This window comes from Orcinus orca, chromosome 4 (genome assembly GCF_937001465.1).
Source record: "Orcinus orca chromosome 4, mOrcOrc1.1, whole genome shotgun sequence".
Classification (NCBI taxonomy): domain Eukaryota; kingdom Metazoa; phylum Chordata; class Mammalia; order Artiodactyla; family Delphinidae; genus Orcinus; species Orcinus orca.
This window is the reverse complement of record NC_064562.1, coordinates 106,340,124-106,366,050: the sequence shown is the minus strand read 5'-3', so window position 1 is coordinate 106,366,050 and position 25,927 is coordinate 106,340,124. Positions and strand designations below refer to the sequence as shown.

The window sequence follows — 25,927 nt, the reverse complement described above, 5'->3', positions numbered from 1 at the left end:
ACAATCAAGAAAGAAGTACTCCTGGAACCATAGACTTAACAAGATCTAGTAGTAACTCGCTCTTTTCTGTAACTCTCCCATATGTCCACCAGACTCAGTGATATCATCATCCGAAGGAGATAATGAAGCATGCTTTCCGAGAATTTTTAGGACTTCAGTTGGAAGTATCTGAGATAAAAACAGGTTTATAAACAAAGGTTAGCAACACACTTCTTAAAGTTCTTTCTCCCATGCATTTGCCATGAGTGATGGCATCCCAAAGCTTGAAATTGGCAGAAGAAATACACTATTGTAGTTCCAGAGCTGGGACAAATTATTTTAAAGCCCCACTTTCTTATCTATAAAATGGGTAACAGGACACTGTTCATTTGTTGGAGAGTGAAATAAGATATGGTATAGATGGCATTAAGCAGAGCACTTTCATTCATTTATGCAGAAATCATGTATTGAGCACTTGTTTTGTTCAATACATGGTTCTAGGTGCTGGCAATACAGCAGTAATGAAAAAAGGCAAAGCCTCTGCATACACAGAGCTTACACCTTATATTAGAAAACAACAAATTAACAAAGAATAAATAAAAAAATCACATATAAATAGATGCTATGGAGACTATTAAAAACCCGATTAACAGAATAGAAGGTGAGTAGATTGAATGGTCAATGAAAACATTTCTTCTTCTGGAATACAGATTACAAGGAGACAGCCATCAACCATAAGATGTTCAGGCGAAAGAGCACGTCAAGTACAGTGAAAAGCTTGTGCCAACACCACCAGCTGGAGAAGAGCTTGGCATCCTCAAGGAACAGAAAGAAGGGTGTGACTGCTGAAGCATACTGAGTCAGGAGAGCCTTATAGGAGATGATTTCATAGGAGAGGCCAGGGCCTACAAACCAGGGCCTACTAGTATGCAGGGTCTTATAGCCAGGGTAAGGAATTTGGATTTAGTCCATGTGAGCTGGAAAGTCACTCCAGGGAGTAGGAAAATTATATGATCTCTCTGCTATGTAAAGGATGAACTGTAGAGGAGCAAGATTAGAAGACTGAACACCTACGAGGGGCATCACAGTAGTCTAGGGGAGGATGATGGTGGCATGGCTTGGAGTAGAAATGAGAAGTGGTTGATTTCTGGATATGTTCTGAAACAGAATTAGTAGGGTTGAAACTGAGGGAAAGCAAAAAATTAAGAATGACTTAGTTTGAGGCTTGAACAATTAGATAGATAACTCTAATGAATTAATAAAATAAAACAACTGTGGGTAGACTATGACAGTTGAGAAAGTCAAAAGTTCTACTTTGGACATATTAACATTGAGGTTCTGTTTCTTTGTTTTAGCAAAGTGTTTTATTCAAGAGCTTCTCAGCACCATTTAGTTGTCAGAAAGAACGGATATCCCCTTTTCGTGCCCGCCCAACTCCCAATCCCAGAGGCAGAAGTTAAACCATTTGGCAAGAGCTCCTGCTAATGATTATAATTCAGATCATGATAAGGTTTGGGTTGTTCTCTCACCTACTTTCTCCAACCCTCTACTTAACCCGTGACTCAAGTAGAGCTGTGTTCCCCCGCAGTTCAGAACAATAGGAAGGAATCATGTCAGTCAGTTTTGATCAACCTCACATTCCTGGCCTATTAGAGGCACATAAAATTACCTTGAAAAAACTGAATTCAGTGACTGCCACCTAGGAGGGACAGTGTTACTGTCAGGCAGTTTTGAGAGCTCAAATATTAGGGTACCCTCCCCCTACTCTAGTCTCGGAACAAGGAACACTAGGTCTGTTTTCTCTCCACACACCTCAATTGCTCATCCTCTCCTGCCTTATAAAACAGACACTGAACCGAACTGGTGTGACAGACTTAAGACAAACAATTACATCTGATTAAAATGCTAAGAGACCCTGAGCTGTTGGAGATGAGGAGAGTCGATAGTATGAGTTGATCTTTCCTTCTTTTTTCTTTAGAGAGTATTTTGTTTCAGCATAAAGCACACTCTCCCAGAGAGATTCCTGGAGGAGAAATCCAAGAGTCTGACTGTGTCCGGTGGGAACACACAGTCACCTGTGTAACTCTGGCTTCAGTCCCTGGATCTGTCCTTTGCAACTACTTCAGGTCCCATGGGAGGAGGAAAAGCTGGAGGCAATATCACTCGGCCAAAGCCCCCATGGGGTCCCAGGCTGGCAGGACAATGGGTTCCTGCTCTAGTACAGCTAGCACCTCTTCAGCGACATGCTTCCTGTCCAACACCACTTCGTAGACATATTCAGAGAACCACTCATCTGTCATGCACAGGTAACGTTTGTGGCCATGGTCTTCACCCCACAAATTTTCCACTCTCCATTTCACAAAAGCATCCTCCTAATCATCCTTTTCTGAGACAGCAGTGAATGTCACGGCGTGGGTCATAAGTGACTCACCAAAAGTCAGCCTCTCAGCTTTATTCATGTTCTTCATGGAGACACCAAACACTAACTCAAGGTCATAGACATTCATGTCACTGAGGCCCAACTTGCCACTGAAGTGTTTTCCAACATCACAGCCAAACCACACAGCCTCTCCATCTTTGATGGAGGCCGCAACCATCTTCTGCAATAAGTCAATGGGCTGGTTGTTATATAGAGTTTTTCTCCCTCCAACCATATTGCTTAAGTAGTCCACTGTGTAAAGTTTATTGTACTTGTGCTGGGGCCGAGGGTCATTCACTAAACAAATCTTATCTTCCATATTGAAGAGTGGCTTGACATGTTCCCTGTAAAACTTCAAGGGTGTTATGGGGCCAATCTTTTGATAGTTTTTATCTTTGTCTTGATACTCCCAGGCGAACGTCTCTGGTGGATTACCCAGATAGATGCACACCACTCTGCACATCTCCTCCATCGTGGTATCCTGTGTGGCTGAGATTTCTCCTTTGGTTGTGCTGTTGTATACCAGGTTCCGTAGTCGTATACAGAATTTTCTCATCTTGTGATTCAGAATATCATTCATCCTTCTGGTTGCCTCTGTTGTATAAGATTCAGGGAAGCACTTAGCAATAACACCATATTTTTCAACAATATTGACAAGCATATCCCATTATCCTCCATTATTTGCAGGATTCGTAAGCAAATACTGCACCAGCCTACCATCCTCAGGCTCCTTTTACTGCGCTGTGTACACAAAAGCATTTAAGAAGAAATAACAGCATTCAACCTTGTCCCAGAAAAAGAGGTAAGACTGACTAAATTCAAATTCTTCAATATTTAATTTTCTCATGAATGGAAGTCTCATAACATTCAGACAAGGAAAGATCCAGCATCGCCCTGAGCTCTTCTGGTTGGTGACGGGCTTGCCTTCCAGATGCACAGCCTGTTGGAACACGTGCTGAACACCCTGGACCATGGCCCTCTTCAGACAGATGTCCAGCAGGTCGTGGGTGGTGCCGGCATGCTGGGGCCAGTACGAACTGAGGATCGGAATTCAGTTTCTGAAGCAGAGCAGCTACCTTCCCTGAATTCAGTCCTTCCATGTTGTTCATGGTGCCCACGCTGCCCGGCAGGGGAACGGTAGTTTCGAGGTCCTCAGGCAAGCGCCAGGACTGCACAGCGGTTCGCTGCCTAAGCTACCCGACCTGCCTCTCCCACTGAGATATTTTTAATGTATTCAAAATTTAATACATTTTTCAATTAACCCATTCATTTAAAAATATTTCTTTAAAAGGAGAAAAGCACTGCAGAACCTGCAGATATCAGAGGATACTAGGAAAATACTACATAAACTCTAGAGAAATAAATTTGGCAATTTAGATGAAATGGACAAATTGTTTTAAAAAAATCTACCAAACATGAAATAACAGATAATAATTTGAACAGTCCTATAATTGTTAAGTAAATTGAATTTACAATTTGAAAACTCCCCCTCAAAAAAATCTTCAGGCCACATGGTTTCATTGGAGAATTCTACCAAATATGTAAAGAAGAATTAACACCAATTCTTCACAATATCTTCAAGAAAATAGAAAGGAAGTAACACTTCCTAATTCACTTTATGAACCAGTATTACCCTAATAAAGACAATACCAAAAAAGGAAACTACAGACAAATATCTCTCATTAATACACATGCAAAAATCCTTAATAAACATTAACAGAATAATTCAGCAATATATAAAAAGAATGATCTACCACAACCAGGTGTGGTTCAGTCTAAGGCTCTAAGGCCGCAAGACTGACTTGATATGGAAAAAGCAAAGTAATTTACCATATTAACAAGCTAAAGAAAAAAAATCACATACATTGATTCAGAAAAAAATATATGACAGAGTTAACATGCATTCATAATTTTTAAAAAAAAATCTCAGTGAAATAGGAATAGAGGGCAACTTCTTCGACTTGATAAAGCACACCTACAAAAACCTACCGGTAGCATTATACTTAATGATGAGAGACTGAATGGTTTCACCCAAAGATTAGGAACGAGGTAAGAATGTCTGCTTTCACCAGCATTATTCAATATAGAGTTGGAAGTAGTACCAGTGCAATAAGATAAGAAAGGAAATTAAAGACATACAGACTGTAAAGAAAAAAATAAACATCCTATTTGAGGATGACATGATTGTCTATGTAGAAAATACAAAAAAAAAACAAAAAAACTTAAAAATACTCCTAGAATGAATAGTGAGTTCAGCAGTCATAGAATACGAGCTCAACATTATCTGTACTACTGAGAAGTCATTTGTACTAGCAATAAACATAAAAATTAAAACACAGTATCATTAACAATGGCTCAAAAAAATGAATACTGAGGTTTAAATCTAACAAAACGTGTATGAAATTTGTATGCTGAAAATTTCAAAACCTCTGGAGAAGGAAATAAAAGTTTTGAATAAACAGAGATACTCTGCGTTCATGTATTAGAAGACTCAACACAGTAAAGATGCCAATTCTTCCCAAACTGACATACGGTTTAACACAGTTCTAATCAAAATATGAGCAAGATTATTTTTAATATAGAAAATATTATATTAATTATATGGAGAGTAAAAGAAACTAGAATAGCTGAAACAATTTTTAAAAGAAGAATAAGTCTTTAAATAATTCTACCTGATTTCAAGAGTTATGCAGCTTCACTAGTTAAGACTGTGGTATTGGTAGAGAGATGGGTACATAGTTCAATGGAACAGAATAGAAAACCTAGAAGTAAATCCACACAATTATCCACAACTGATTTTTGACAAAGATGCCAAGAGAAAATCAGTGGAGGAAAGAGAGCCTTTCAACAGGTGGTGCTGGGGCAATTGGACATCTATAGGCAAAAACTGAACCTTCACCAAGATCTCACATCTTATACAAATATTACCTCATGAAGGGTCACAAAATTAAAGGTAAAACTACAAAAGTTTAAGAAAAAATAAGAGAAAATCTCTACAATTTGGGGCTAGGTGAAGATTTTTCAGACTTGACACCAAAGGATTATTTACAAAAGCAAAATTGCTAAGTTGGATGTCATCAAATTTTAAAACTCTCACTCATTTAAGAGGATGAAAAGTCAAGCTCCAAAGTGGGAGAAAATATTTGCAAACCACATATCTGACAAAACACTATTATCTAGACTATATAACGAACGTACAAAACTCAACAGGAAAATGCATACAACACAGTTAGAACATGAACAAAAGACATGAAGACATTTCACCAAAATAAGATATTCAAATGGCAACAGAGCACATGCAAAGATGTTTGATACCATTACTCATAACTGAAATGAAAAATAAAACTACAGTGAGTCCATCATTACACATCTAGCTGAATGGCTAAAATGAAAAACTAGTGATAAGACCAAAGGCCGGTAAGGATGCAGAGACACTGGACCATTCATACATTGCTGGTGGGAATGTAAAATGGTACAGCCACTCTGAAAAACAGTCTGGTAGCTTTTTAAAAAAATTCTAAACATATATCAACCATTTAACCCAGCAATTGCACTCCTGAGCATCTATCCCAGAGAAATGAAAATATATGTTTAGACAAAAATCTTTATATAAACCCTTATAGCGTTTTTGTCTATAACAGCCCCAAACTGGAAACAACCTATAAACAAATAGTGATTCATACACACCAGCAAGAAAAAAGGAATGAACTCTTGATATCTACAACCTGGATGAATCTCAAGGAGATTATGCTGAGCAGGGGCAGGGTTGTGGGGGAAGCCAATCTTAAAAGGTTACATACTGCACGATTATATTTATGTAACAGTCTTGAAATGACAAAATTTTTTAAATGGATGACAGCTTAGTGGATGCCAAAGATTAAGGAAAGGGTAGGGGCCAGAGGGAAGTGAATGTAGCTATAAAAGTGCAACATGATAGATCCTTGTGCTGATAGAAATATTGTCAATTGACATTGACTGTATCAATGTAAATATCCTAGTTGTAATATTCTACTAGAGTTTTGTAAGATGTTACCATTGGGGGAAACTAAATACTTTACCATGGATCTCTTTGTATCATTTCTTACAATTGCCTGTGAATTTACAATTATCTCAAAATACAGAGTTCACTTAAAATTAAATAAATTAAACATTTTAAATACCTTTTGAACACCTATTATGCATTACTATTTTAGGTTCTGAATATACACAAGTGAACCAAACAGACAAAACAGTGATTCATGGAGCTTACATCATAATGGCGGGAAAAGACAATAGAGAGGGACAAGGAGAATTGAATATGCTGAATGAAGGGAGGGGATGGTGGTACAAGTAAAATGGGGTGATCATTGAGTCCTCATCAAGGTGATATTTGGGTAAGCATTTGAAGAAGGCAAGGCACAAGAGTAAGCCATGTGGATATCTAGAATACACATATGGGTACCTGCTCCGTATATGAATATTTCTGTAATCTCTGAACAGTTAATTAATACTCTATAAACCATTCTGTTGAGGAACTTTCTTGAAATCAGCCCTTAGGGCTCATTTTTGATGTTAAAGCCCAGAGCACCAATCTGACCAATTTTTCCTCTAGGAAAGGCAACTATAAATCACCAATTTTGTTGGTGAATCCATTGCCTGTGTCTATTTACCATTGGGGGTGTGTAGGGAACATATTGTTGCTTAATGCTATCCTCAGGAACTTACAAAACAGAATTAGGAAAACAAATATAAAATGTCACAGAGCGTTAGAAAACAAAAAAAGAAAAATGCTCTTAATTATCAGCTAATTTGGATTAATACAACGATTACCTCCTATAATATATCAATAACCAAGGCTGCATGTTCAAAAATAACAGACGTCCTTAACGCTTCAGAAGTGCTTGAGTAAAAGCCACTGTCATTCACAGAGAAATGTGAGTAAACTTCACAACAGTTCACAAGGGCTCAAGGCTTTTCTGGATGAACAAACTAGTTAGCACTTTTAGCACATGGTACAGAGGCTACTAAAGTTAACTGAAGTACAGTTACAGCTAAATTTAACTTAAACGCAAGCCGGTACATCATGCAGTAAAAACCAAAGGTCCTACGATGAGGGATGATTCCACAGGTAACCACTGGTCTTGTTAAGTAACTTACAAGGAATGTGAAAGTACAGGCTCATTTCAGCATGCATCTCTCCCTGTTACATTTTGGAATTTTATTTATTTTTCTGACCAGCTCTTCTTGAGAAGTCCAAATCCAGGTAAAGCAAATCTTAAATACACTTGGGTTATGCTCATTCTCCTTAGAATGGAAAAATAAATAAATAAACATGATTGATTCAGGGAAGAGTGTTGGCTTTCCTTCAAGGAAGAAAGAATCCAGTAATTCCCAAGAAGACTCTTGCCCCATGAAGTTTTCCCCCAAATGCTGCTCCTCTCGATACATGTTGGTGTATTTGGTGTGCCTCAGTAGGAATAGACATTATGATGCTTTTCCAATTGTCACAAGTTGCAAAATTAAACATGTGCAGCTTAAAAATAGCTCACCATGGGGCTGCAGAGAGAAGCAGAGCAGAGCCTTGCGGCAAAGTCACAGGTTTTGAAAGTGGGTCTTGATAAAATATCAGACTAGGTAGTTGTCCATTAGAGAGGAACGTGCCAAAGCTAGGTCCATTATTATTCCAGAAACATCACTATCTGCCTACTTCAATGAATAAACAGCATACCAACACACGAATAACTTTTGCATCAACTTTGGAAACAGCTTTGAGACTACAAAGCAAGTCAAAAATCAAACCTACTGGCTGGAGAAGTCCTCATTTCATGTGCCTAGGTCTAAATCAACCCAAAAAACCCATCTAAATAGTATTCTAGGTAACACCTAGATAATATAATAATTCATTAGACTATCCATAATTTACTGTGATGAAATGAGAACAAAACTATTGATAGATATGAGAATTCTGCATCACACTGGCATAAAAGAGGTGAGATAGTACAAATATTTACATGCAAATAGATCCATAGAAGTATGTATTTAATACAAATCGTGAGATTTAAAAATACCCAGATGGCTGAAGTTGTAGCTATTTTTTGTTTGCTTTTCAAGAGGGAGAAACATAGATTTTCATACATGTGAATTCAGAGGTAAGTGAAAATTGTTTATGACATAGTTTAGGGAAAGAGTCTGTTGTACATATGTGCCAGCAAGAGCTGAGTGAGGACTCCTTCGATGGGGCTCCACCTACCTGGAGCCCTATCTGAAAGCCTGATTATTATTGTTACGGGAGCTGGGAACAGATAGATGTATTTTGCTGATGGACAGCCCTGAAAGTCAGAGTCAGATGCATGCGTTGTACTTCAAAGAAGTCAACATGAAGAACTTGGAAGCAGGGTAGACTGAGGTACTCGTAGGAGGAAAGTTGCCACCTTCCCAGCCACAGATTTACTCCCAGATTATAAAAAGGAGGACCTGATGAATCCCAAGGCCCATTCTTTCACAAAAGTAGGCTGAAAACCACGTCTTGAAAAAATTTATATTAGCTTATTTTCTTTGTGATAGATTTCTCCCCCCACTCTCTAATGAGCCATATAGAGTTAAGGAACTGGGTTCTAATTTAGCACTGAAATTAAATATCAAGTTAGTTACCTTTACTTAGACTCATTCTACTATTAAGCAGGTTTGTAATCCCCTGCATGAAAAAAATGCATGTATTATTAAGAATATAAAAATAATATCCTATAAGTATATAGCAATTTTAAAGTGTTCGTATATAAATACTTTTACTTTATTGAGATCCCTGGAACTTATTCACTTCAATTTTACCCACACTCCTCCCCAGTTTTTCCCAAAGTATGGTCCTTGACCTATTTTCATCAGAACTAGCTGTAATGTAATGCCTGTCTGAAAGATTTCTTGCCCGCCTCTCCCCTGCCCCTTCCACATAAAGTCACAGAATTCTTGGGTTTGGGTAGGAAATGTTACAAATTTAGAATCTCCTGAGTTCTCAAAAAACACAGACTTTTGATCATCAAAGCAACCTAAACCAAGTTCCGTCTTGGAATGCAAAGTCAAAGAAAAGTCAATTGCAACTTGAAGATGATAAAATTATGATTCTATGAATGTTTCAATAATCCACCAGCTATTACTGCCTAAAGTCACCTACAATTGTTGAGAGCCTGGGATATCATCTTAGTAATGCATCCCCTGCCTTCCATTTCAAAACAAATCACGACTGAAGGAAGCTTCATTTTCACTTATATCAAAGGCAATCAATATGCTGGTTTAACACAATCAGGTTGCTCATTTGGCTTCAGCAAAAGTCATCAACCAAAAGCAGTCCTGTGCTGTCTATTCAAATCTAATGGACACACACAGGTGTGGTGGCACTGGCTTTTTTTTTTTTTTTTTTTTTTTGTGGTATGCTGGCCTCTCACTGTTGTGGCCTCTCCCGTTGCAGAGCACAGGCTCTGGACGTGCAGGCTCAGCGGCCATGGCTCACGGGCCCAGCCACTCCGCGGCATGTGGGATCATCCTGGACCGGTGCTCAAACCCGCGTCCCCTGCAACGGCAGGCGGACTGTCAACCACTGAGCCACCAGGGAAGCCCGACACTGGCTTTTTACAACATTTCATAGAATGGCCAATGTACTTAAAAACAATTAGGCCACACAGACGATCTGAACTGGGATCCAGCATGCTAATTCGCTTCCCTCCCTCCCACTATTATATTTTTTGAAGATTAGTCTTTCTTTTTCAATTATCACATGTTATATACAATTTGGCTAATATAATTATGATTAAGCTGAACCCAACCAATGTTTGTTTTTGTTTCATAACGTATAGGCACAGGGCTTTCGGCTTCATTCTCTTGGGAGGTGAGAGCTCAGAAAAGATAATTTTGAGACTGAAGTAACTAAGTAAAGGGCAGTACACAATAATAAAAAAAAAAAATTGAAAGGAGCGATAAACGTATTGGCCTCCCCCAAATCCCAACTAACACATACAGATGATCGCTTCAGAAATTTTTTTATTGAGTCTCTACTATTTTCCAGGCAGAGGTCAGTAATTAACTCTTAGATAATGTTAAGGTATATACTGAGCATTTAGAAATGCTAACCTAGCAGTCAGAAGAAAGGTCAAGGTTGAAGGTCACATGTAGAAGTCATTCACGTAGAAGTGACAGTTAAAGCTGACTATGGATGGAACTCCTGAAGGAGACAGAGGTGACCTACAAGGCTGCTGTCACATTGTCTCAGTTATAAATGGATTTGCCCTATTTGTCACTCAAGATAAAATTGCCTTACACTGTTTATCATAAAACAGTTTTTTAAAAAGAGAAGATGTATATTTTAAAAAGTCAAAGAGTTTAAAATAAAAAACAAGGAACAAAGAATTAATCTAAAGATTATGGGAAATAACAGTGATATTCAAACTGAAATTTTCAAGATGGAAATGCTGCCATTTGCAACAACATGGATGGACCTTGAGGGTAGTTGAAATAAGTCAGACGGAGAAAGACAAATACCACAAATTCTGTATGGTCTCACTTACATGTGGAATCTTAAAGAAAACAAAGACAAAAAGGAACATATATAGATACAGAGAACATATTGGTGAGCTGGGGCTGGGGGATGGCAAAATTGGTGAAAATGATCAAAAATACAAACTTCCAGTTATAAGATAAATGAGTCTGAGGGGTGTAATGTACAGCATGGTAACTGCAGTTAAGAGTACTTATTGTATGTGTGAACGTTGCTAAGGAGAGTAAATCTTAAAATTTCTCATCATAAGAAAACAATTATTTTGTAGCTATGTGTGGTAATGAATGTTAACTAACTTATTATGGTAATTATTTCACAATATATACATATATCAAATCATTATGCTGTACACCTAAAACTACACAATGCTATATGTCACTTCTAACTCAATTTAAAAAATTATTTTGTAAAAAAAAACCCTGAAATTTTCTTGATTTGTTCAACAAAAAATAATTTTCTCACTTATGTAAACAGCAATGACATTAGATAATCACTGAAACATATTTACTCATTAATATAATATACCTGTTTATGATTCTCTTTTGCAAAGTTCCTGCTAAAGCTTCCACTGATGCTTTCATAACTACATGAAAGCAATAGGCCAAATGCCAAAAAACAGCATAGATTCTAGCCCTGCAGCTAATTATGATAACCTCCATCATATTGTAATAACTCCTAGAGCTGCCAGGACATACAACTTTCAGATGAAATTGATGGGAGAGCACACACTAGCACCCCATTATGGAAAATGAAGCAATGTAACAACAACAAAATACAACGGCTGCGATTCCCCCCAAATTATATTGATATATTCTTGTTTTGACTCACATAAAGGGAAATATTAAATTATGCTGAAAATAAAGACTTCTTTGGGCATTGTTTAACAATTCTAAATTCAATTTTGACTAGCTGAAGGAAAAGAATGTCTCAGAATCCTCTGTGCCTCTTGAATGTCCTTGAGTGTGCTCCACGGATTCATTTCCAAACAGCAGTCTGAGGACGATAACACTGCACATACTCCCCTGAAACTTGCTGCCAGACCCCCTTCTCATCAGAGCAGCGTGATTAAATATTCAGGATCCTGCCACAGTAGTGCCGAGCAAAATAACACGGGCTCTGACCTTCTCCAGGAACATCATTCAGGGAACAAATGTGTGACAATGAGTGACACTAACTGTGTGCTGTAACCGAAAACCACCTAATGAAGTTTTCATGTTACACACTCTCCAGGACGGTAAACGAACTATTAAACTCTCACTGTAGTAGTCACACTAAAAGCCTTTTTAATGCATGCTGCAAATTCATATTCAGATCCATCCACAGCGGACCCTCTGCTCTACGTAAAACTCCATAGCGAGGCTTCCCTGGTGGCGCAGTGGTTGAGAGTCCGCCTGCCGACGCAGGGGACACGGGTTCGTGCCCCGGTCCGGGAGGATCCCACATGCTGCGGAGTGGCTGGGCCCATGAGCCATGGCCGCTGAGCCTGCGCGTCCGGAGCCTGTGCTCCGCAACGGGAGAGGCCACAACAGTGAGAGGCCCGCGTACCGCAAAAAAAAAAAAAAAAAAAAAAAAAAAAAATCCATAGGCCTTGTGGCAGGAGTGGGAGGCTGTGAGATGAGCACTGGACTGATAGTCAGGCTGGCATTCTGGATCTCTCAAAGCCCAGAGTTGAGTGAGTTGCTTCAGGTCTCAGTGTCCTGGTGTGTAAAATGACGGCATTGGATGAAGTAATCTCTGCCTTCTTTTCCAACTCAAAATAAAAAATATCTACAAGAGGAGCTCTAAATATATTTTTTAAGATACCCACATAATGTTCCATAATATGGATGTAATTCAGTCTATTCACCATACATCTACTGACAGATATTCAGGACTTTTCAGTTGTCTTGCTATGCTACCACAAATGATACTACAATAAATAACCCTGTAAACACATCCTTATGATACGGAGCTTTCATTGCTATAGGTTTGTGTCATTTACTTAGATGCATGCCTACCACATAGTGTTCATATAGAAAACAAGTTACAAAGACATGTATGTAATATGGTCCTATTCTTGTGAACTAAAACTACATCCTCTGCATGTGCGCATGTCATTTGCAAAGAATAGCAACCTACTTTGTTGGAGTGAGAGAACAGATGACATAAGAAAAAGGAGACTGCCACAAAATGGATGTTCTCATGGTACAGTGCTAACATTTGGAATATACAGCTATACAATTTATGAAAATATGAAAGATTTTAATATACATCTATGAGAAATATATATGTATTAAAAGAAAACAATTTCATGAAGTGATGGGAAATGTAGGCAAACTTTTACTTGAATCCCTTCTGCTATTTTTATATTGTTTTTGCAGAAAAGTAACACCTAGACAAAAGGAAAAATAATGAGTCTGTGATATGAACTTCCTTTAGAGGTTCTATGCTTGCAAAATACCAATGATATCTATTTATGGGCAGGCCACCATGGTGAAAACTTTTGCTATCTAATCTTCCCAAGAAACTTTTGAGGTAGGTCCTCTTATTCCCCCCAAAAAGGATGGAGGAACTGAGACTGAGAAGATTTAACTAACTAACTCTCCTCTCTCTTTTACTGTGATATTAAGTATCATATCCTAAATATGTTCCACAATTTGCCTGACCCCCAAATCCATGCTCTGAAGCATCGTGGAACATCAGTGCCCACCTCTCTGCCTCCTGTGAAGCCTGACAAACCCACATACGTCACTCCTATGGCTTAGAGCAAAAGCCCCACCCCCCCGCCTTTCCTACAATGGAAGCCATGAAATGCAACAGATAAACCCTATGTGTGAGAAGTACGCAAAGCAAAAGTTAATATGATTGCTTAGAAAAATAACAAATATTATTAAATAATACCATCTTTACCATTCTGAAATATTTTTAATGGGTACAATCATTTCATAGAGGGACCTAGATACCACATTTCATTTAAGGAATTTTACAAGGTAGAGCTTGGCAAACTGAGCAGGATTTATTTTCAACTGAGGTAAGTCTACTATTACTAGTCCTATAGAGTAACTCCTGGTGTGTCAGGGAAACAGGTTTAGGGTGAAAACCTTTTTCTCCCAATCTTTCATCATCTGAGAAGTATGTTTTCAAAGTTTTTATAATTTTGCCTTTAGCAAAAGACTGTTTATCTCATAACCATTTGGGCATATTTTGAAGATTCACTCAGTCTTTGAGTGTAGATAGATTTTTTAAAATTAATTTACTTTTTATTTATTTACTTTTGGCTGTGTTGGGTCTTCGTTGCTGCATGCAGGCTTTCTCTAGTTGCAGCAAGTGGGGCCTACTCTTCGTTGAGGTGTGCGGGCTTCTCTTGTTGCGGAGCATGGGCTCTAGACACGCGGGCTTCAATAGTTGTGGCACGTGGGCTGAGTAGTTGTGGCGCATGGGCTTAATTGCTCCATGGCATATGGGATCTTCCTGGACCAGGGCTCGAAACTGTGTCTCCTGCATTGGCAGGCAGATTCTTAACCACTGCACCACCAGGAAAGTCCTGGATTTTTTTTTTTTTTTACAATATGATTGCTGAGACCTTTTTCATGCAGCCATCTCCCTAGATAAACTCTCTCCATACCTGTCTTCTCAGATAAAGCCAGAATCTCCATTTTATTTTGCTGCTAAAACACAGATTCATTTCTGCAAATGTTTGCTCCTGCACACAAAGTCTAGACCAGTGCCATGGACAGCTGCTATTGTGTGGGATTTAAGGGCAATTTTTCCATTTAGAGACCTGAAAAAATCTGGCCATAGCAGCAATCAGCCAACTTAGTCTTCATTCTCCTCTTCTTTAATTTCTTAGCATTCTTTAAAGAATAGATATGTATATGCATAACTGAATCATTTGCTGTGTAACTGAAACTAACACAACATTGTTAATCAACTATATTCCAATATAAAATAAAAGTTTTAAAAAACAGGAAAACTAATGTCTACATTGATAGTAATTAGAACAGTATTTTCTCTGAGTATGACAAACATTGACTGTAAAAGGCACTAAGTAACTGAGTTTATAGAAATGTCCTCTATATTTATTGGGTGTAGGACAAGGATGTATATATTTGTCAGAACAATTCAAACTCTACACTTAATATCTGTGCATTTCATTATGTATTAAATACGACTCAAAAATGATGTAGAATTTAATTTTTTGAATTAAAAATGCTTCGGGAAAAATATAAAAAATAAGAAAATAAGGTCACATGAGGCACTTACTCTATCATTGGACACCTCGGAAAAAGCAAAAACCAAGGACGTGGGCCATCTGAGCTTCCTAGGCCAGCCCTTTGGACCTACTGTCCATGATTTTGGCCAGATCATTTAAAAATGTCTATGCCCCATTTTAATCACGTGCAAGGGAACTAATGATGCCCATCTAATAAAACTACCCAATAAAAGTCTTGAGAATTAAATGACATAATGTATATTAAACACATTGGAAAATATCTGGTATACAGGAGATATCACATCAGTGGAAGCTGCTGCGTTATTTCTAGATTCAAAACTAAGTAGGAAATCTTTTAAAGCAAATATCAAATAGAGTCAGTGGGAAGCATCTAAAGTTCCTCTAAGTACCTTAGAAGAAGCTTCTCAAATACTGTTGTGATTATTATTTGGATAATAGTTTATATCACTTTATAAGCAATACTGCAATATATCTGCATTCTTTCTTTTATCATGTGAACATAGGCTGTATAGTCAATGGGAAAAACTTACCAAAATAATTGTACTTCACAGTACAAGAGTATGGACAGACCCATGGATGGGCTTCAAAAGATTATAAAATGGTATGAAAATGGTATGAGTATGTATATATTTTTGACAAAAGAGTTCAGAGCTTCCATTCAATGCTGAAAAGTTTCTAACATCTTAAAAATAAGATGTGGTTCTACACTAGGTATATTGAGGTAAATAATTTATGTCATCAGATTTTTTTCCCTCTAGAAATCTGAGGCATATATCAAACTGTGTCCTAAAATATAAAATATAGTGCCATGTTTAGTCATCTTTTTGAGGTGATTGTCCCCTTTGATAATATATGAAAATTATCAACTTTCTCTTAAGAGTAATGAACTGTAGTCAAAATGACTGCACCTTCAATGGTTCCTAGTGGCAATCTCTCACTCAGAGGTTGGAAATGATCTTTCTCTCCCTTTCTCGGTATATTGACAACTTTACAATCTCCCCTGGCATTTATCTGCCCCCACCCCCGAACTCCCTTGTTCTTTGTGAGAAGGTCATGACAATGAGCCCTTCTTTATCACTGGCCATCTAGGGCAGAGAGGGAAGGAAAAACAGAAGAAGAAAGGGAAGGAAGGAAGATGGGGCAGAGAGATAACAGAGTCATTTACAGGGATGGAGAATAGAGAGGGAGGAGAGAGGGAGGGAAAAGGGAAGAAGGGAAGAAAAGAAAGAGGTGGGAAGGCAGGAAGGGAAGGAAGGAGAAAGGGAGGAAAGAAGGGAGAGAGAGAAAGGGAAGAGAGATTATGACTTGGTAGCTTCTGGCATGTTAATATGTAATATGTAGGTTTCTGAGAGACATCTCTCCCAAACCCCTCAACTCCCTTACCCACTCAGCACATTTTCTCTGAGATAAAGGAGAAGCATTTGAGGACATTCTGATCATAGCTTTTAAAATTACCTATGAATGACGTTTAAAAATTACCTATGACTGGGCTTCCCCGGTGGCGCAGTGGTTGAGAGTCCACCTGCCGATGCAGGCAACGCGGGTTCGTGCCCTGGTCCGGGAAGATACCACATGCCGCGGAGCGGCTAGGCCCGTGAGCCATGGCCGCTGAGCCTGCGCGTCCGGAGCCTGTGCTCCGCAACGGGAGAGGCCACAACAGTGAGAGGCCCGCGTACCGCAAAAAAAAAAAAAAAAAAAATTACCTATGACTGATATAGCATCTTTTAATAATCTGCCTTTTGAAAGTATCATATTTTATTGTATCAAGTTACTATACATCGATGTGTATTTCTTCTTTACTGCCAAACTATTTATTTGTTGCAGCATGGATGAGAGGACAGCATTCTCCTTGGTGAACTGGAACAAAATCCCTTCTGTTCCATTTTTGGTCTTTGGTCTTGATAGAACTTTAGATGGTGTATCGTTGCCATTTCTGCTATAAGATAAATTATTTTCAATTCAGTTTAACAAATGAGAATTGGGTCCTATGGCTTCCCTTATATCAAGCCCAAGAAGTAGATGAATTATATCTGCTCTGGAAACTCTATAGGACTACAAATGTTAGGGGTGAGCTGTATCCGTCAAAAAAGTACTAACTGGAAAAAGTTACTTTGTAAAAATTAATTTGCTTTCCTTTTGAAAAGATCTACAGTTTTCATAATAAGTATTTTAATATTTTCTTTGTGCTTCTGGTGCCATCATTGCAAAATATTTCACTTGACTCTTACATTATTCATTCGCTCATTCATTCAAACATTTATTAAGGAAGGAACTGTAAAATCAGGTTACTTTGATAAAGCTCTGGTTTCTTTAAGATCGGCATTCAAGTGGAGACACCTGGGATCCATCTAACTGGAGGGAATTAGTGTGCAAAATTTATTAATATAGCCATGTGAAAGCCTCTTCTATAATGATCTCACTTTTATGGGGAGCAGCTAAGGCTAAGAATAAGCCAAATCATTCTTGGCCAGCTTTGATGGTAAGATAGTGCTCTAGGAGAGCCCGACTATGTTAGCCAAAGTAACTCAGTCCACATACGGGAGCAATATGGAACAGTCTTGAGCTTCTGATAAAAGGCAGGAACTTCTGCTTCCTTGAAATCCTATAAGAAGGATTCATTATTAGGTAAATTTAGGGCACTTCATTATAAGATGATCTGATAGACATACCCCAAAAAGTGAATCAGTTGGGATCACATCCTCCACCTCCCAGGCTGATTAACCCATTCAAATTTCCTTACCTCCAATGCTGGTCCTAACTCATCCTTGCCTCCTAAAATGGCTCGTTGATGGCAGTAAAGGGATATGACCAATTATTGCTGGCACTCAGTTACTTTAGCTATTCCACCTTCCCAGGTAACTGACTATTAAGAGCTCAGAATAAGTAAGAAATCACTTCTCTCCAAACCCAGGTAAAGGTGGTGGTGAAGCAAAGTTTCGTGCTGGGTCAGTTTGCCTACTCTCCTTCCAAAGGTGAAACTACCAACACTGGAGTTACTTAGTTTATGTCACCCTGTACTTCTAAAACTATTACGTTTTACAGGCTTTAAAGGATGCTGGCAGATTCCACTTTCTTCTCTTATACTCAGTTTTCCTAAGCCAGCGTTTCTCAACCTTGACACTATTTTGGGTCAGGTAATTTTTGTTGGGGACTTTGCTAGTCATTGTACGATATTTAGCAGCATCCCTGGCCTCTGCCTACTAAATGTCAGAAGTACTCCCCCACTTGTGACAACCAAGAGTGTCTCCAGACATTTCCTAAGGTCTCCTGGGGGAAACATCACCCCTCACTGAGAAAGGACCATTGTTTTATGGCTATGATCCGATTAATGAGATCTTTGCGGATTCTTGCTTAGAGCCCTAGTGACGTGAATTTTACATGTGATTTTGACAAAATTAACTACATAACTTACTATATATTAAGTAAATAGCTCCCTAGAATCTAATAGGTTATAAGCAGTAAGTTAAATGCACTGAGCATTGTGTGACCCTCTAGAAAAGCTGAGTCTTTGTCTTTGCAAGGATTAAGCTATGCCAGAACCAATGGGACTCTCTTTTCCCAATGGAAACCCCACCTTGCAAGCTTTTGGCCGCCTACACTCTGTGAGAAGTCTAAGACTGGGACAAAAAGGCAACAGCCAGCAGTCCCTAATTTTACTCTTGCTAGCTGGCTTATTTTTCTTGACTGGGTTGAACTGATTAGAGTTTGCACATCTTAACTCATTAACCTGATTCTTTACTTCCTTTGTTTTCTGACTTCAAGGCTCTTGATCACTGTTCACTTACATCAGCTCCCTATTTCTGCTTAGAATTCCTTTTCTAATATTGCTCCCACTACAAGTTTGCTTTATATTCTGAATCTATGATTATCAATTTGCTTCTTTGTCTTGTATCACCAACATTACTTGGGATCAATCCAAGTTGTCTCCTAGTTCTGGCATCTTCTTGCCTTTTTTGTCCTGAATCTGCCCATATTGTGGCGTGTTAAGAGACACTCAGAACATAAAGAAGAGATAGCAGTTTACCAGTGGAGCAAAAAGAAAAAAACTATAAAAACCAAGCACACATTCTCAGAAATACTTCTGCAGACTCCATAACTTTTGAAAATATCACATCATCACACTAGATTATGACTAGAATATCTGTAGTAATGATTTTGAGCCTTCGATTAAGGAGTAGGGATACTCTACTTGAGAAGAGAGGAAAGGAGGTACTGTGCATGGAAAGAGTTCCATCTCATCTGGTTAATAGGGAAGTTATAACGCTTGAAGGGAGCTCTGGTTATCTGAAAAATATACTTATTTAAAATACCACCTTACCTAAACAGCATATTTATTAACCTTTTTGTACTTATACCTATTAGGTTGAATCATATAAAACTGATATTTTTTACAGGCAAATAGTGACAATTACATTTTCAACCCCAGTAATTCTAAGAAGTTCCTAAACACAAGAAAATACTTAATACAAACTAGGAGGGCCTCCTTCAAAGGAAACACATTTAAACTTTCATAAAAAGAATTTATTTCTATTTTGCTAATATTTGATAAGTTCTTTCTTTAAACATGGATATCCATATGATCACAGGAACCCAAGAACATTAAAGGATAAACTAAAACAGTGTGAGAAATCACTCTACAAGACTATATAACCAAGGGATACATAAAACTGATTAATGAGCAAACTTATTTGCAACAAACCTCTCCTGAATCCTCAAATTTCTGTTTTGCCAAGTTAGTGCATTTTAATTTTAGATGTCGGAATTTGCATTTTTCATATTCTAATTTCTTGCAGCATGATCGATGATGTGCATTGCATTTGTCATTTTCAAGATGACGGCACTCAGAATAAGAATTTAACAAACAAAACATGTCAAAGATACATATTAAGTTTCACAACACAACTGTTACCCTAAAAAGTGATCGATAAAGAAGTAATATTTTTTCTTTCGTAGTGAAACCCCCACAGTTGCTAACCACTGATGGTACCTAATGTTGGAAATCAGTAAGAAAGACACATCTTCAATACATGAGATGGAATATAAGAGAGAAAGAGAGGAGAAGGAAAGGAAACAGAGGGAAACCTAATTATATTAGATACCCAAGAACTCTGAAATGAACTCCATTCATCTCAGAGGAACATAAAGAAATATAAGGGAGTCAATTTAAATTTATCTGCCTGCTGCTGCTTCAGCTGCTGCTAACAGATGCTCCATAGAGAACCTATAGGGAGAAAAGCTTATACATTCTCTTTGTATGAACCTGGAGTGATGGTGTTAAGAAGGGATGTAAATGTGAAAATATGGTACTTCATCAAGGCCAAGTTTTGTGTTACCAGCTCAATGGAGCAAGTAGAACAAAAGTTCAACAAACATTTGTTGAATAAATAAATGAATGTGACTTTTCCTAAGCCATCTAGAAATCCATGGTGCAATAGAGGCTAGCACTGGACCCTGACCTCTTATCAGCAGTGCAGAAAGGAAACTTGTGGGACAGGTAAAAGAAGAAACAACAGTGGGAGGGCCAGTTACTTGATATGTTTTCTTTATCTCTTTACACTAGTTGATGACAGTTCCTTTCTAATCCTTAGGGCTTCGTTTAAACATGACTCCACCTTTCATGCTCAAGAAATGTGCACTGGCCAGTTGCATTAAGTATCACATAAAGTATTTTCAATAGTAAGTACAGTACGTATTTCCCTAATGTCTCCATGTATAAGTAGAATAAAACGATTAAGAGAACAAAAGAAAATAATTCAAACTTGCAAAGGCAAATGGAGTCTCACAGCTGAGAGATGTCAAGAAAATTTAAACTAGATTCTACTGTCTTGATTTTCATATCTAAACACTGGAGCGTTCGTTTGTTCCTTCCTTCCTTCTTTCCCTGTTTGTTTTTTTTTTTAGTTTGAAGAATCTATCCATGATTACCAAGCTGTTCTCACAGATTTAAATGACCATGCTTCACAGTAAAAGGGAATGATTCAAAGCTGTTATGTAACTTTAGAGCTTTAATTAATGTTTTCTTAAACTGCTCAATGAGCTAACTCCAATGTTTATGTGCAAAATAATTTTTCAGTGAAGGCAGTACAGTGTAATGATTTAAAGTACGGATGCCTGGGAGACTTCCGGGAAGATGGCGGAAGAGTAAGACGCGGAGATCACCTTCCTCCCCACAGATACACCAGAAATACATCTACGCGTGGAACAACTCCTACGGAGCACCTACTGAACGCTGGCAGAAGACCTCAGACCTCCCAAAAGGCAAGGAACCCCCCACGTACCTGGTTAGGGCAAAAGAAAAAACTAAACAGAGACAAAAGGATAGGGACGGGTCCTGCACCAGCGGGAGAGAGCTGTGAAGGAGGAAAAGTGTCCACACACTAGGAAGCCCCTTCGCGGGTGGAGACTTCGGGAGGCGGAGTGGGGGAGCTTGGGATCCGCGGAAGAGAGCACAGCAACAGGGGTGCGGAGGGCAAAGCGGACAGATTCCAGCGCAGAGGATCGGGCCGACCGGAACTCACCAGCCGAGAGGCTTTTCTGCTCGCCCGCCGGGGCGGGCGGGACTGGGAGCTGAGGCTCCGGCTTTTGTCGGAGCGCCGGGAGAGGACTGAGGTTGGCGGCGTGAACACAGCCTGCAGGGCGTTAGTGCACCGCGGCTAGCCGGGAGAGAGTCCGGGGAAAAGTCTGGACCTGCCGAAGAGGCAAGAGACTTTTACGTCCCTCTTTGTTTCCTGGTGCACGAGGAGAGGGGATTAAGAACGCTGCTTGAGAGAGCTCCAGGGACGGGCGCGAGCCGCGGCTAAAAGTGCGGAGCCCAGAGACAGACATGAGACGCTAAGGCCGCTGCTGCCGCCACCAGGAGGCCTGTGTGCGAACACAGGTCACTAGCCACACGCCCTTCCGGGGAGCCTGTGCAGCCCGCCACTGCCAGGGTCCCGGGATCCAGGGACAACTCGCCCGGGAGATCGCACGGCGCGCCTCAGGCTGCAACGTCACGCCGGCCTCTGCCGCTGCAGGCCCGCCCCACACTCCGTGACCCTCCCTACCCCCCGGCCTGAGTGAGCCAGAGCCTCCGAATCAGCGGCTCCTTTAACCCCGTCCTGTCTGAGCAAAGAACAGACGCCCTCCGGCGACCTACACGCACAGGCGGGGCCAAATCCAAAGCTGAGCCCCTGGGAGCTGTGAGAACAAAGAAGAGAAAGGGAAATCTCTCCCAGCAGCCTCAGAAGCAGCGGATTAAAGCTCCACAATCAACTTGATATACCCTGCATCTGTGGAATACCTGAATAGTCAACAAATCATCCCAAATTAAGGAGCCCTGTGGATGAAAGGCTCTTGGTGCTGCAGCCAGGAGTCAGTGCTGTGCCTCTGAGGTGGGAGAGCCAACTTCAGGACACTGGTCCACAAGAGGCCTCCCAGCTGCACATAATATCAAACAGCAAAAATCTCGGAGAGATCTCCATCTCAACGCCAGCACCCAGCTTCACTCAACGACCAGCAAGCTACAGTGCTGGACATCCTATGCCAAACAACTAGCAAGACAGGAACACAACCCCACCCATTAGCAGAGAGGCTGCCCAAAATCATAATAAGTCTACAGACACCCCAAAACACACCACCAGACGTGGACCTGCCCACCAGAAAGACAAGATCCAGCCTCATCCACCAGAACACAGGCACTAGTACCCTCCACCAGGAAGCCTACACAACCCACTGAACCAACCTTAGCCACTGGGGACAGACACAAAAAACAACAGGAACTACGAACCTTCAGCCTGCAAAAAAGGAGACCACAAACACAGTAAGATAAGCAAAATGAAAAGACAGAAAAACACACAGCAGATGAAGGAGCAAGATAAAAACCCCCCAGACCTAACAAATGAAGAGGAAATAGGCAGTCTACCTGAAAAAGAATTCAGAATAATGATAGTAAGGTTGATCCGAAATCTTGGAGATAGAATGGACAATAGAATGGACAAAATGCAAGAATCAGTTAACAAGGACCTAGAAGAACTAAAGATGAAACAGGCAACGATGAACAACACAATAAATGAAATTAAAAGTACTCTAGATGGGATCAATAGCAGAATAACTGAGGCAGAAGAACGGATAAGTGACCTGGAAGATAAAATAGTGGAAATAACTACTGCAGAGCAGAATAAAGAAAAAAGAATGAAAAGAACTGAGGACAGTCTCAGAGACCTCTGGGACAACATTAAACGCACCAACATTCGAATTATAGGGGTTCCAGAAGAAGAAGAGAAAAAGAAAGGGACTGAGAAAATATTTGAAGAGATTATAGTTGAAAACTTCCCTAATATGGGAAAGGAAATAGTTAATCAAGTCCAGGAAGCACAGAGAGTCCCATACAGGATAAATCCAAGGAGAAATACGCCAAGACACATATGAATCAAACTGTCAAAAATTAAATACAAAGAAAACATATTAAAAGCAGCAAGGGAAAAACAACAAATAACACACAAGGGAATCCCCATAAGGTTAACAGCTGATCTTTCAGCAGAAACTCTGCAAGCCAGAAGGGAGTGGCAGGACATATTGAAAGTGTTGAAGGAGAAAAACCTGCAACCAAGATTACTCTACCCAGCAAGGATCTCATTCAGATTTGATGGAGAAATTAAAACCTTTACAGACAAGCAAAAGCTGAGAGAGTTCAGCACCACCAAACCAGCTCTACAACAACTGCTAAAGGAACTTCTCTAGGCAAGAAACACAAAAGAAGGAAAAGACCTACAATAACAAACCCCAAACAATTAAGAAAATGGGAATGGGAACACACATATCGATAATTACCTTAAATGTAAATGGACTAAATGCTCCCACCAAAAGACACAGATTGGCTGAATGGATACAAAAACAAGACCCATATATTTGCTGTCTACAAGAGACCCACTTCAGACCTAGAGACACATACAGACTGAAAGTAAGGGGATGGAAAAAGGTATTTCATGCAAATGGAAACCAAAAGAAAGCTGGAGTAGCAATTCTCATATAAGTTATATATATATATATATATGTAGTTTGCTTGAGTGCAGTGTTTTTTGTTTTCTGTACTGAATTCATTAGCATGGGTCGGTATAAAATTTAGCATAGGTCAATATGTAATTTGTAAACTAATAAGGTCTTAAAAGTGAGGAATTAAGTCTTTTAAATTTAATTATTTATTGCAAAGAGCAGAATAGCATACATAAACAGGTGCCTAAGGAAAACTTGTATTCTAATATGGAACTCTCATGAACACCTTTTTTTTTTTCTTCTAACGGTATGATAGTAGGCCATTTGATTATTTTTATGGCTTTAACTTTACAACAATGAAATATTCGTAAATTTTAAAAAGTATTTTTCTTTATTTGATGCGGGTGGGATACTGGAGAAATGAAAGGTCAAACATCTATTGAGGAATCCATACTTGTTTATATATTGTGTACTTTTATTTCAAGAACTGATTTAAAATTCCTAAAAGGATGCTATAATAAGTTATTATGCCATTTTACAGACTGAATTAAGTGAATTTCAGGGAGGTATGAAACTTGCCTAAGGCTATCCAGCTACCAAGCGGTAGAAGTGAGAATTAAATCCAGGTATACCTATAAAAAAAAAAAAAAAAAAAGGCGGCGAGGGCAGCACCAGGGTATGGGGTTGTTAGTTTTATAGGGGTGAGTAATTTCATACGCTGATGAGTGGGAGGAGTATTCCAGCTATTTTGGGGAAGGGGTGGGGATTTCTAGGAATTGAGCCACCGCCCACTTTTTGACCTTTATGGTCATCCTTGGAACTGTCCTGGCACCTGTGGGTGTGTCGCTTAGCTTGCTGATGTGTTACAATGAGTGTATACTGAGGCTCAAGGTCTAGTGGAAGTAGACTCGTCCGTCATCTTGGACCTATTTTGTTCTAATCAGTTTATGTTGTGTCCTCGGGCTATGTAATTCTTTTAAAGGTTGTGCCCTGCCCCCTTTCCTCCTGTTTCATATTGAATATATAATATTTACCAGAGTATGTTTTAATAATTAATACATGATATATTGTATAATTAATTTATATATCATATATATAATGATATCTATAGGTATTTGTTCTAATAAGTCATTAAAAATAAATGAATATTAAAAAAAAAATAAAAAAAATAATGTACGGATGCCTGGGTTTGCATCTTATCACTGCCTTTACTAGCTGTGTATCATTGGCCAAGTTACTTAAATTCTCTGCGCCAAAGGATTATGTACGACTATTTCTGCATTTGGGGGATTGATGGGGATTTACATTTTCTTCTTCGTGTTTTTATTTTTCAGTTTTCTGAGATTTCAAAAAGAACACATTTTTAAAAAGAAAGAAACTCTAAGTGTTGACAAGGCATTAAGTAAAAAGGAAGTATTAGACTAGGTACCTCCTTTAGTGATACACTTTACAGAGTTCAATGTCAGTTATAATCCACATAGTTTGCATATTTTAATCAGTTAAAATAAAGTATAAGCCAGCCGCACAATTTTTGAAAATAAGTAATTTCAGGGAGCAAGTACATAGAAGAGTTGAAGTTCTTGATCAACTGACAGAAATACCACATAAAAATTTACCCACCTTCTTGTTATCAAACACTTTTTGGTTTTTATCATTATGATGTTGAACTCGAGTGTCCAGATATGACTCTAATACATCCAATAACACTTTTTCTGCCATACCGATAAAGCCTGGTTGTAAACTCAGCACTTATTCACACGGTCTACACAATTCTTTCCTTCTTCCATAATAATAAACCAACATAAAGTCATACTCATGACCA

The 25,927-nt window shown here is 39.0% G+C and overlaps 1 protein-coding gene, 1 long non-coding RNA gene and 1 pseudogene across 4 annotated transcripts in view; 1 reads left to right on the top strand and 2 right to left on the bottom strand.

The window, feature by feature from the left end:
- Positions 1-25,927, bottom strand: part of KCNIP4 (potassium voltage-gated channel interacting protein 4) — a 1,200,268-nt gene that overhangs the window by 943,348 nt on the left and 230,993 nt on the right. The window lies entirely within an intron of this gene.
- Positions 1-25,927, top strand: part of LOC125964175 (uncharacterized) — a 392,160-nt gene that overhangs the window by 279,630 nt on the left and 86,603 nt on the right. The window lies entirely within an intron of this gene.
- LOC105747824 (bleomycin hydrolase-like) lies at positions 1,959-3,507 on the bottom strand (annotated as a pseudogene).